Consider the following 15,000-nt stretch of genomic DNA (forward strand, 5'->3'; position numbering starts at 1 on the left):
GAGTTGCGGAAATATGTGAGCGCAAAAAGATCTCTCCAGGTCCGTAGTTAACCTTTAATATCCAGGTGAGACGAAATATCACAGCACTAGGTAAACGTGTATACACGTTGAAGGAAAACCGCCATGGATTACAACGTGAAATGGAGGGCACTGCAAAGGTGCAGGCCTTGCTTCAATAGTCGTAGGTGTCGGCTGTGCCCGGTGGAGAAAAGAACTAGAAAAACGAGGTATTCCTTTCATGCCCACATGAAAGGAAATATGTCATTGATGTCGTTCAGGCTGCATCAGGACTACAAACGCTAGAGCCTCTTCCATCACTACATCGCACCACCACAGCCTGGTCGTTCAGCACGAATTTTACCAAACCCAAGCTGACATACAAATAAATATCTGTACATGACTTTAAGATTGGATATGCCCAACCAATCTTCTTCTTCCTCCTGAATACATACCAACACCAAACCGACCACAACCTAGTTGCAACCTCACTTTGCCGGCAAATATACCTCGCACTGCAAAGTCGATCTGGCATTGTTTTTTTTTTTTGCAAGGGGAATAACTCTTGAATTTCCCGTACGATTTTTTGTGTTTTTTTTCTTTTTTTTTTCCACAGCTACTACAAACCGGATGAAATCACTTGCTGTCCTTCAGTTGCAGAGAGTCGTCACCATAATTTTCATGCCAGCCGTTCTAAGAAAGCGCCGTCTTGGGTTATCATTTAATTCAATGAGCGAAACCGATTGGTAAAATCAGGTGAAATAGATCTAAAATATTGTATAGGATATATATTCTTTTCTACTCTAGGCACAAGACCCGAAATATTGGGGGAGAGGGCCAGTCGATTAGATCTACCCCAGTACACAAAGGGTACTTAACTTATCGACCCCGAAAGGATGAATGCAAAGTCGACAACGGCGAAATTAGAACTCAGAACGTAAAGACAGACGAAATACCGCGAAGCATTTCGCCCGGCGTGCTGACGATTCTTATTTCTTTATTGCCCACAAGGGGCTAAACATAGAGGGGACAAACAAGGACAGACAAAGGGATTAAGCCGATTACATCGACTCCAGTGCGTAACTGGTACTTACTTAATCGACCTCGAGAAGATGAAAGCAAAGTCGACTTCGGCGGAATTTGAACTCAGAACTTAGCGGCAGACGAAAGAAATACCGCTAAGCATTTCGCCCGGCGTGCTAGCATTTCTGCCAGCTCTCCGCCCTTGTATAGGATAAATATTAATATACCCTCTCTGTAGACAAGTATACGGGTACTTGCTTTTGTCTTAGATGATTATCTATCTATCTATATATCTATCTATATTCATACACACATAATTTTTCTCGTCTGGCCGTAAAGCCTTTTCTGTTTGTTTTCCTGTCCTGTTTTTTATCCGCCACTACATTCCTCCATGGCAAGATTTAATTTGCGTATACAAATTTAATCTGCTGTCCATGGGATGAGCCGTTTTAACGATGCGTCCTGCCCAAGCTCTTCGAAACGCCGGTGTTAAAACGTGGGTAGCTGATGAAGTAGAATGTTCTCTATGTGGCTTGTGTGTTTTCTCGTCTACGTTTTGTTTGCAATGTCCTGTACCCAGATATGCACCTATACATACAGGTGGATGTCGGTATGCACATACTTGTACGTATATATGCATATACTCATTTACTATTTGTATATACATATATATATACATACGCGCACACACACACATACATACATAATACATACATATATACATACATACACACACACATGTATGTATGTATGTATGTATGTATGTATGTATGTATGTATATATGTATGTATGTGTCTTTATTCCTATCTTTATTCCCACCACCGCTTAACAACAAGTATTTTATATGTTTAAATCTCCGTAATTAGCGATCTGGAAAAAAAAAAAAAAAAAAGAACCTATGGAATAATTACCAGGTTTAAAGAAAAATAAGTTCTGGGGTCGATTTGTTTGACTAAAACTCTTCTAAACGGTGCCCCAGCATGGCCGCAGTCAAATGACTGAAACAAATAAAAGATTAAAGATTAATATAAACAGTAGCTTCCACTATGTGCAATATTTATAGTGCTAGTAACGTACGTAATACATCGTGGATTTCTAGAATCGTCGAATCAAATAAAAAAGAAATAAAAAAAACTCGGTAGTAAGGGAGATAACTCTCAATATTTTAGAAGGTTTTTAAAAAATTAACTTGGGGAGATAACTTTTATAATACAGATGAAACTATTTTCTCTATATTTTCTCTTTATTTTTTCTCCTTGTTTCTTTCTTTCTTTTCTCTCTTTATATTCTCTCCTTGTTTCATTCTGTGTTCGTTTCTGTGGAAGAGCGTATGCTCGAAACGTTAAAGACTTCTTCACTTCCCGAGCATTAAACTAATACATCTGTTTGTTGTCTACACCACCTATCTTCGTCTGTTGTTTTTTTTGTGAATTCTCCTTATATATATATATATATATATATATATATATATATATATATATATATATATATTCACATACTGTACCAGGGATGAGCAGCTTTTCATCAAATGGGGGCCACATCGTAACATTTACAACTGGGAGACGGCCGCATGATAAAACAAATTTGCATGAAATATTACTTGCCCACTTTACACTGAATTTTTTTCCAGTTCTTAATTTTATTTGTCTTCGTATGAAAGTTTACATTAAGCTGGCATCTCTTTCATTATTTCCAAATGTACAGCGAGAGAGAGAGGGAGAGAGAGAGAGAGAGAGAGAGAGAGAGAGAGAGAGAAAGTGAGAGAGAGAGAGAGAGAGAGAGAGAGAGAGAGAGAGAGAGAGAGAGAGAGAGAGAGAGATGAGGAAATTAAATGCAAAATAAAAGCGCAAGTTTAAAAGGTGAGAGACGATAAGATTTATTATTAGAAAATTTGAGAAATATATAGAACGTTGAGAATTTACACACCTGAATGGAAGACATCTGAAGGGTCTAGATATACATTCACTTGTATCACTTGTGCGTCTGTTAAAACAATTCTCACCGGCTAATGTGCCGATGTATGAACGTTTAATGTCTGAGCGTGATTTTTATGGTTACAAAACTTGCAGTGATAATGGAAATTATACTGGAATATTTTAGTGTTAAGGAGATCACATATGAAGCTGTTAATCTTCATAATCTAGCAATTAGAAAATTGCTAACCTTAGAAAATGAAATATCAGTTGTCAATGTGTTTAAGAAATTTTCATTGAGAAATGGTAAAGTCGAGCAATTAACAGCCGCAAAAAATCTTGCAATGGTGGGCCACTATCACGAAGGAGAAAGCAAAAGATTTGAACTCATTGCTCAAGAATATGGCTAGAGATGATTACACCTACATGAGCTGCCTTGTTACAAAAACACTGGCCAAAGAAGGGAGATGGCAAAATAAAATATTGTTACTACCAAACAATCCACTTTACTTGCTTTAATACGCAATCATATATTGTAAACATTCGCTTGATTTTAGCTTAGTTGTAGCATATTACGTAATCATTCTAATGTTATTGAAATCTTTCAGTGTTATTAATTGTTGTATCAGTAGTGTGAAAATAAATTAAATGTTAGATACAAGTTAAAAACAATCGCGGTAATAATATTAATATCTACTTCAGTGTTGAGGTTTTGGTAATGAGCCATCCTGTTAGCCCTATTTAATTCTGGTTTCGCAATCATTTCAGTGATTAATCAGGCTAACTGCTTTTAGTTATTTTACAAATTGCGCAATGTTTACATAACATGCGTAAATAAAATATTTTTGGTATGGTAATTATGCATATGAAGGCTATAAAAGCACATTCCAGGTTATTGAGAGAATTCCAATTTGCAATGAAAGGAAGAATATTACGACTCATTTTTTATAACTCAATTATCTCAAAAAGTTGGAATGTCCAGTTAGCCATTTTGATACTAAAGCAACAATATATATATACATATACATACATATATACATATATGTATATATATATATATATATATATATATATATATATATATATATATATATATATATATATATATACATATATATATATATACATACATATATATATATATACATATATATATATATATATATATATATATATATATATACATATATATATATATATATATATATATATATATATATATATATATATATATATATATATATATATATATATATATATATATATATATATATATACATACATTTATACATATACACATACATTCATAAATATATACATAGATATATACACATAAATGCATATATACATAAATATACATATATATATATATACATATATACATACATATATATACGTATATACATACATATATATATATATATATATACACACATATATACATATCAACACATATATACATACATAGACATACATACACACACAAACACACACACACATACACACACATATATAGTTGTCCAGCTTTTTATGAGTCAGAATAACGCAGACATTCATATATTAGGTAATGACATTGTATTATTCATTTAATATTACAGTCTTATGACAGCCAATTTATATTGTTATCAAATGGTTTCATGTCGGTTATGGAACAGCAAATTAAGCAATCATCGGACACTTTTTCCCATTTAGTCTCGTCCGAGGACCGATTGCAGAATTTGCTTCTCCATTTATATAGTATTATCCGCCCAGAAAAGGTAACGAGAGCTGCCTTTCCACAGTTGACAAATCTCACCCACATCTTAAAAAAACAAAATCAAAAACCAAAGTTAATAAAAAGCCAAGGGGGATAACAGCAGCTTTTGTTATTTGAAACAACAAACACATTGATTGGAATAGCGCATGAAGCAGCGAAAACATTCATCTTAATATAATGCGTCAAGTCAGTCTAAAGGTGGTCCGTGTTGTTGAAATATATTTATAAAGAACGGAGAATGGAAGGCTTTGACGTTCGTCCATTAGCCGTAAGATTGATGGCGTAAACAAGATGCAAGGCACCTCACCTTCCCCTTTTACATCGTTCTCTACATACAACATGAATTCTAGATTAATTCTCCAGAAATATTTCTGAGAAAAGTAAATACTACTACTACTACTACTACTACTACTACTACTACTACTATAAAAATGATGATGATGATGATGATGATGATGGTTGTGGTGGTGGTGGTGGTGGTGGTAATGTTGATGATCTCTTTTATTTGCCACGACGGTTGGAAGGTGGGGTGGGGGTAGGGGTGGGGGCGAATCAAAGACAGACATAAAGTGTGGGGATTTACATGGAATGAAATGATTTAAAAAGCATAAATAATAATAATAATAATAATAATAATAATAATAATAATAATAATAATAATAATAATAATAATAATAATAACAATAATCTGCTGAATAATAAACTTTTTGATGAGAAAACCAGTTTGAGCAGCCAGTTGAACATAAAGATATGAATTGCGTAATACTGGTGAAATTAGCAATTTATCGTCTCATATACGATCGCTGCTTGCACGTAATAATAATAATAATAATAATAATAATAATAATAATAATAATAATAATAATAATAATAATAATAATAAAAATAATAAAAGAAATAGACAGATAAAAATCCCAGCAATGGTTGAGAAGCTCAGGACTCAAAGCAGAGACTGAAGGATTTTTAATTGCAGCACAAGACCAAAGCCTCCCCATCAGAAATTATCAAAAACATATAATGAAAAGAAACATAACAAGTAACTGCAGAATATGTGGAGATGGACAAGAAACAATAAATCATATTATCACTGGCTGCCCAGTCCTGGTTAAGAAGGAATATATTCACAGAGTATACGACAGAGTTGGGACCTACATACACTGGAAGCTATGCTAACACTATTGAATAACAACAGGAAAAAGATGGTATAAACACACGCCAGAAAAGGTCACAGGAAACAAGAAAGCAACCATACTATGGGATATGCCAATACACACAGATAAAGAAATTAAGGCCAATAGGCCAGATATAGTTGTCAGAGATCATGAAGATATAGTTGTCAGAGATCATGAAAAAAAAAATGCTTTCTAATTGATGTATCAATACCAGCAGATGACAACGTTTTTCGAAAAGAAATGGAGAAACTTTCAAAATACAAAGACCTGGAAATAGAGGTAACTCGAATGTGGAATCTAAAAACAGAAATAATTCCTATCATAGTAGGCGCATTAGGTATGATAAAAAAATATTCAGACAAATACATAACAAAAACACCAGGACTTACAAATATATATAACATACAGAAAATTGCACTACTGGGCACTGCACACATCCTACGCAAAACACTTTCAATACAGTAACAAATAAGAACATCACAGCAAATCACAGCACATACCCAAGGCACACAGAGCTGCGCTCGGTAGTGAAGTGAAAGCACGTTATAAAAATAAAACTATTGAATAATAATAATAATAATAATAATAATAATAATAATAATAATAATAATAATAATAATAATAATAATAATAATAATAATAATAATGGCTTTTCATGTCGCTAAATGAGAACTAGTTTCTTATATCACTGTAAATATAGGTTTTCTTATGCAACAGAATCATAGCAAGCAGGTGTTCTGAATTAAGTCAATTGCGTGGGAGATTAGCAGCAAAAATGTATTTCATTTCTTACATTGGTAGAGAAGCTTCCTTAAGTTTGTAGAAGGAGGTGGTGCATTGTACAGTCAATTGAATCAACATGAAATTTTATGTTCCTGGTTTTGTTCTGGTGGGGAGCGCGTAGTTTTCAACCCGTTTGTGAAATATCTTTTGAGAGAGGATCATTGTTTTCTCAACGTGGGAAAAAGAATTCATTTGACAAAAGTTATGGCCATTTTTATATTCCTTAATCTTTCTGCAATCTCATCTGTTACTTCCAGGTACTCACTCTGTACTTCAATGAACCTGGCAATGAAGAGAAATAAAGTTTATATGTCTTAATATTAATTTGAGTGCAGGTCTATATTTAAGAGATGAGGAACTATTTACATTATTTACATTTGACGGATATTTGTCCTCATCTTTGTTGTTAACACGACGTTTCGGCTGATATATCCTCCAGCCTTCATCAGGTGTCTTGGGGAAATTTCTAAAAATACCTTAGGAATGAGAACCCAGGTTCGAAATTTCCCCAAGACACCTGATGAAGGCTAGAGGGTATATCAGCCGAAACGTTGTGTTAACAACAAACAAGATGTTTCTCTGTCCTTTACGTTTTTATGTTCGTTAAGTCCTCCTAGACCGTTGGTTACAATTGTTTCAACGAAACAGTCTCAGCTGTTAATTACTGACTCTTACATAAATTATACGTAATATTTCATTAATATGATTCACCAAAAGCTGTATACATGCGCATTTATGTCGGATGACATAAAATTTATTCATTTTTATTTTACAGTTTTAATTTGTCCATTTATTAAGATCAATTGTTATTCACTTCAAGTGCTCTGCCACTCTCTGCAACAATACCGCACAAACAATGTCTGCGCAAAGTAATCTCGAAACTCACCAGAGAATTATTACTTGGAAGACAGCAGGAACGGGAACAATGTCTTTTAGAAGATGCTGAGTCTCACATTCTGACGAGACTGTTCTCCAAAGAACTCCAGTATATATATATATATATATATATATGAAAACACACACACACATACGTGCTGAGAGAGAGAGAGAGAAAGAGAGAGAGAGAGAGAGAGAGTAAGAGGGGAGAGGGAGGGAGACAGAAAAGTTGAAAGGATGTTCTTTTTGAAGTTGATTGAAATTCCACCATCTTGTTTTAACCACAATCAGTGTGAAACCTTAAAATCTCATCAAGATGGCAGACAAACATAGCCATGAATACACAAGATCACGCCTACATATGCATACATACATACGTACATACATACGTACATACATATATACATACATAAATACATGCATATATATAAATACATACATACATATATACATTTATATATACGTACATATGTATGTGTACACACACATACATACACACACACACACACACACACACACACACATATATATATATATATATATATATAGAGGATAGGATATATATATATATTTAGGATAGGAATTCCATTCATATCGGTTTCAAATTTTGGCACAAGGCCAGCAATTTCGGGGAAGGGCGTAAGTCGATTGCATCGACCCCAGAACTCAACTGGACCGCTATGTATTTCGCCCGGAATGCTAACGATTCTTATTTCTTTACTGTCCACAAGGGGCTACACACAGAGGGGACAAACAAGGACAGACAAACGGATTAAGTCGAATACATCAACCCCAGTGCGTAACTGGTACTTTTTTAATCGACCCCGAAAGGATGAAAGGTAAAGTCGACCTTGGCGGAATTTGAACCCAGAGCATAAAGACAGACGAAATACCGCTAAGCATTTCGCCCGGCGTGCTAACGATTCTGCCAGCCCTCCGCTTTAGGAATTCCACTCATAATAAGCAACTGCATACCTAGTTGTGTTCAACCCTGTACATGTATATTTTCTTCGTCTTTGCTTTTTGCGGTAGCTTGCTCGCTACTGTATTAGTAGCGATCATAGAAGTAATTAAAGTTTTAAATTCCATTGCTGTGGTAAGATTATGGTTTTGAGGGAGTGGAAGAGAAGGAGAGAGAGAGAGAGAGAGAGAGAGAGAGAGAGAGAGAGAGAGGAAATGGACAATGGTTAGAGTTTCTCGAGAACTATTAAGCTTTTCTTTCTTTGATCGATTTCACACGCCATTCTCACAAACTGAACATGAGCATGTATTTATAAAACAACAGATGGTTTTACTATATATTAACTATTGGAGTTGAAGGAAAAGAAGAAGTGAAAAGAAAGAGGGAGGAAGGGAGGAAATGCGTGGTGTGGAATGGAGGAGGAATTTAGCGATGCACAATCAACAACAGCAACAACAACAATTCAAATAAAAAGAACTGAAGGATACTCGGTTTGGTAGCTAGACCTGTTAGAAATAGCAATCAAGTTTCCTTTGAAAATCATACACCCTTAATTAGAGGAAGAGAGTAAGGATAAGAAAGAAGGAGATGAATGGATGGTGTGGAGTGGAGGAGGCATTTAACAATGTATGAATAACAAAAACAATGAAGTATAAAGGGCTGAGAGATCCTGGACTTGGCAGCTCAACCTGCTAGAAATAGCAAGGAAATTTTCCTAAACAGTCATAATCTGACTTTCTTAATTAAAGAACGATAAAACTGGATAATGTACAATAGTGGTTGCTTAAAAGAAAAAAATAGCATTAAATATGATACGTAGTTGACTGTCTTAATTAGATATGATTCGAAGATGGCTGTTCTCTAATTAAATACCGCCTCGATTGCGTATACCGGAATTTTATTCAACCGGGCGGCCATTCGCAACATCAGTGAATGCTTTATTCGTTGTTTCCTACATCGGTGATGATCGCAAAACGCTGAGACAAATTCCGCGAGGCCTGCTTCTCCACCCCACCCCCCGCTCCTCCGCCGTCTCCGATGTCCTAACCATTCCACAAATTCATTGACCTCTGATTAGTAAAAACACAAAACAAAAACAATCGACAACTGGTTTCAATATTCTCAGTCGACGGATGAAGTTATTTTCTTTGAGAGAATCCGAGAAAGAGTTTCCGTTTGATTCGCAGCGAATTGAGGTTGGGGGGAAGGGGGAGGGAGGGAGGGAGGTGAAACTAGCTGTCATCGTTGTCATCGTCGTCGTTGTTGTTCTTCTTTTCCCCCTCCTCCTCATCCTGTCCTTCTGCCTACTGCTGCTACATCTCCCCTCCTCCACTCCCCATCCTCTTCCTCCTCCTCCTTCTCATCATCATCACCATCATCACCATCCTCACCATCCTCATCATACAGCTGCAGCAGCAACATCTCCACCATCGTCGTCATCATCATACTCTCCTCCTCCTCCTCCTCCTCCTCCCCCTCCTTCCCCTCCATCTTCTTCTTTTTCTTCTTCTTCTGGCCGGGACCGATTAAATGAAAATTCGTGGGTGGGGGATGGAAGAGGTGGAAGCAACGGAATTAATTATTAAATTATTAATTGGTCGATCTATCTATTACTACATAACTAATCCAAACGCGTTAAACAAATCCTAATCTTGAAGCTAATCGCTTACAAAAGTAAACAAAACAAAACCAAAACCAAACAAAAAAAAAAAAAAAAAAGCGAAAAATAAAATAATCCAAACCGAAAAGTTCTGATGTGGTGAAGGTGACCTGCGTCGGGTAACCTTTTAGCAGAATCCCTCAACTACCAAAATATGATGAAGAAACAAAATAAGATAAAAAGTAAAATAAAATAATAAAATAATAAAATAAAATAATAAAATAAAATAAAATAAAATAAATAAAATAGAAAATAAAATAAATTAGAATAATAACGCCCAACGTGTCTCCCCCCCCCCCACACACACACATCGACCTACCTGCCTACCCGCCCACCAATCCACCCGGAGAACATTTGTTAACATTTTGGAAGAAAGAAATTCAACCCATGTCATAATTGCTCGAAGTAAGTAATACTCATTGGTGTCTTACGAACCAGCATTGGCTGTCAATGCTATTGTTGTTGTTGTTGTTGTCGGTGGTGGTGGTGGTAGTGGTGGTGATGGTGGCGGTGGTGATTTTGTTGTTGTTGTTGGTGATGGTGTTTTTGTTGTTGTTGGTGGTGGTGGTATTAAATGAGGGTGGTGTTGGTGGTGGTGGTAGTGGCGGTGGTTTTGTTGCTGTTGATGTTGTTGGTGATGATGTTGGCGGACTCCTGCTACTGTAACTACTACTACTACTACTACTACTACTACTACTACTACTACAACTACTACTACTACTACTGCTGCTGCTGCTGCTGCTGCTACTGCTACTACTACTACTACTACTACTACTACTGCTGCTGCTACTACTACTACTACTACTACTATAATCACGGCCACCAAGACCACTACAACTACTACTACTATTACAACTATTGCCACCACCAACATTACTACCACCACCACCACCACCACCACCGAAACCACCACCACCACCACCACCACCACCGGGTGTGAGAATTGAATAGCGACAACAACTGAGACACGATTCGAGACATGTAAACATGCACGGGTTCTATTGACAGAAAGGGTGTGTCGTTCGTGGAGAAGAATAACAAGAACTGGGTGCAGGGGTGGGGGTGGGGGAGCTCTTTGTGATTAGGTAACAACAACAACAACAACTAATGAAAAAAAAAGAAACGAAAAATAAATATATGAAAAAAGAAAGTTATTTGCTGGGTTTACAATGTGTAAGAAAATGGATATTGGATAAAAAGGAGCAAAAAATAGGATTAAAAAGAAAAAAAGAAAATTAAAGGTGCCAAAAAATGAAAAAAAGAAATAAAAAAATACGTTTTTGTAAAATAGAAAATAAAAATAAAAGTAAAAAAAATATTTTAAATTCTACTTGTTCACAAATGAAGATAGCTTTTTTTTTTTATTATTTTGGTCACGACAAACTTGATTCTAACTTTGAAGATTGATAAAATAAAACACACACACACACACACACACACACAGAGGCAGACACACACACACACACACACACACGCACACACACAAATACACACACGCACAACAACAATAACAACAAGCTTATCTGTTATTTATGTAACGTCGGGTGGTGTAAGAATGTGAGAAGCGTTGTTGATAAGAAATCCGAGAAGTTTAAAGATCAAAGAGAGAGAGAGAGAGAGAGACAAAGACAGAGAGACAAAGACAGAGAGAGAGAGAGAGAGAGAGAGAGAGACAGACAGAGAGAAAGAGAGAGAGAAAGAGAGATCTATGGGAACGATAATATATAACAATAAAAAAAATAGAAAGTGTTGTCTTAAAGTCACAGTGGATGGAGACAGTAAAACTGGTCGCGTACAATACTTTCTCCGCCTGTTCAAACATCTCGGATTCACAGAAGGTGACTTGTGAGTATCTGGTTACAGCTATTATGAAAGATAAGGCGGCGATCTGGCTGGATTGTTATCTGGACGGGCGAAGTGCTGAAGCGGTGTTTCGTCTGTCGCTGCGTTCTGAGTTTAGGTTCAAATTCCGCTGAGGCCGATTTTGCCTTTCGTCCTTTCGGGGATCGATAAATTAAGTATCAGTCAAGTACTGGGGGTCGATGTGATTGATTGTCCCCCTCCCCACAAAAAACCCAGGCCTTGTGCCAATAGTAGAAAGGAGTATGAAAGATAAGGAACGCGATCTGGCTGAATCGTTAAAGCGTCGGGAAAAAATTTCTCGCAGGTATTTCTTATTTCTTCCGATTCGATACTCTTTGAGTTCAAATCCTGCCGTGACCAACTTTGTCTTTCGTTCAATTAGAAATCGATAAAATAATGTCAAAGCATAAACACACAAATATTTATACATACCCATACGAACATCATAGTCGCACGACCATATACATACATAAAGAAAAAAAAAATTTGCTCCTGACCAAATTGCATTCGTTGAGATGAGATGATAAATCGGATTGTTACTAGCATATACGGGCAAATGTATGTATATGGTCGTGCGACTATGGTACTCGTATAGGTATGTATAAATATTTGTGTGTATATGCTTTGATATGTTGTACTGAAGATAACATGGTGTGTTCATAACGCTAAGTTTGAAATCGTTTGATATACAACTGATCTAAAGGTCTTATTTATTTTTTTCATCTGCCTGATAACAACCCGTGCTAATGGAGTAGTGATGTGGTTTTTAGAGCCATTTGGCCTCAATCCCTGGCGTGTAGGTGTGGTAAATCTGCACCCTTTAATATAATCCTCTATAGAATTATAAATTTAGTATAAAATATTACCTACAAGGTTTTATTTCACGCTGGCCACTAGATAAAATCATTAAAGTGATTTTATCCTTAATTTTATATAAAGGAATATATATATATATTATTTGAAGTGTATAATATTATATATCCATTACGGTCGATATTAGCAATCAGTTTTGCGCTAGAGGCTCAACGATTCATCCGATTATGTAACGGCTACCTCTGAAGAGCGCAGGGTTACATAATCAGATTGTTACCTAACATTCCGTTGAACCCCAAGTGCGAAACCGATTGGTAAGATCGGCATTAATGGATACATTTCGATTAATATACCCAAACTACTGACAGATATACGCATTTTTTCCTGACTTGTGAACTCTTAGACGGCTCACACACACACACACACACACACACACACACACACACACGCATACACGCACACACACGTTGTAGTTCTCTATATAAACTACCACGGTGATTTATAGCGTATCAGTGGTGACTCCCGTACTGCAGAGCGAATACTATATTGATTCGTTACCGCTGGGGGTCACTAGTAATGCCCATGGCAGACAAAGTGTTAATGAAAGGGAGCCCAGATGACACAGAAGCTTTTGTAAGGCGCGAGCTGGAAATCCCTGTAGCCTCCCCACCCCTTTTTTGTTTTTTGTTTTTTGTTTTTTGTTTTTTGTTTTTAGTTACTGATATCGTTGTTCCTTTAGCGAGTCAGTATGAAAGTAATTAACGGGGGGAGAATTGTTAGTGTTTCATTGTTGAGCTGTATGGAAGCGATTACATAAAACCTGCTCGGAGCAGCTAACGGCTTGTTATGTTATGACAGATTTGACAAGAAATAAAATACTTCGCAATCTCCTTGTTATGTGGCAGTTGAACAAATAAAACATCAGGCGATAATGAACCTATGTGAGGGCCACTACGTACTCATTCAATCTTCCAGAAATAGCAGCAAAATTTTTCCCCAAGGTACACTCTGGTGTTTTTTCTTTGTTTTAAAAGAAAGAATTCTTTAAATCGTTTGAGAATGTAATAGGCGCAGGCATAACTGTGTGGTTAAGAAATTCGCTTTGCAACCAGATGGTTCGAGTTCAGTTCTGCTGCGCTGCAGCTTGGGGGAGGGGGGGGGGGGCAAGTGTCTTCTATTATATAACCCCGGGACGACAATTCGGCCAATGATTTGTGAGTGAATTTTGTAGATGGAAAATGTGTAGCAGCCTGTTAGATGTGTGTATGTTTGTATGTATGTATGTGTGTGTGTGTGTGCATGAAAGACACTCGTAACGTTCTATAACCCACATTTTAAAACGCTTTGATTATATTCTAATGAATTTTTTTTCAGAGATCCCCCTCCCCCCCAAAAAAACAACAAAAACAAAAGCTTCTCTATGATGGCCATATTCAAAAATGCATAGATTTGGAAAGCATTACCATAGAAGGAAGAATAGAGGGTGTAGATCCAGAAGCGGGTAAAGAACGCAATGGATGGATAGTATCAAGAATTTGTTGGACAAGAATGGTAAGGGAACCGAAGAACTTGCGCTTAATCAGGAAGACTTTAGTTGCAGTGTGACCAAAGCACTGCGGGAATACGGTACGTAATGGCGATGACATGATAGGTAATGAAATGATCCCATGAATGGGTCAATGCGTTTGAAATGTGGGTTTACAGGAGAATGTTACGGGTCTCTTACAAGGACCACCGGACAAATCTTGAACGTTGTGAAAAATCAAAAAGCTCTTCTATGATGGCCACATTTGGAGAAGCAGAGGTCTAGGAAACATTATCATACATAAATATATACATGCTTAAACAGAGACATGCAGACAACACACACACACACACACACACACACACACACACACACACACACATCTAAAGGTTCACTCAAGACCATCCCACTATTCACACGCTTCTCATATTTGAGTGTGTGTGTGTGTGTAAGTGAGTGTGTGTATGCGTGGTGCGTGTGTGTGTGTGTGAGTGATTGTGTGTGTGCGTGTGTGTAAGTGAGTGTGTGTGTGTGCATTTATATCTATATCTATCTAGCCATCACGCTACTTGTATGCACACACACACACACACACATAAATATATGTCTAAGTGTGTGGCGTGTCTATGTGTTTGAGCATGCTTATATATATGTGTG

At 36.6% G+C, this 15,000-nt stretch overlaps 1 protein-coding gene across 1 annotated transcript in view; it reads left to right on the forward strand.

Moving 5' to 3' along the window:
• Positions 1-11,898: 11,898 nt before the first annotated feature.
• Positions 11,899-15,000, forward strand: part of LOC106880149 (epidermal retinol dehydrogenase 2-like) — a 172,633-nt gene continuing 169,531 nt past the window's right edge. Inside the window, exon 1 of the mRNA XM_089340085.1 lies at positions 11,899-11,987. The gene's annotated coding sequence lies outside the window, so the exon portion shown is untranslated. The remainder of the gene's footprint in view (positions 11,988-15,000) is intronic.

The sequence above is a fragment of the Octopus bimaculoides genome, chromosome 23 (assembly GCF_046866305.1).
Source record: "Octopus bimaculoides isolate indiv1 chromosome 23, ASM4686630v1, whole genome shotgun sequence".
Classification (NCBI taxonomy): Eukaryota; Metazoa; Mollusca; class Cephalopoda; order Octopoda; family Octopodidae; genus Octopus; species Octopus bimaculoides.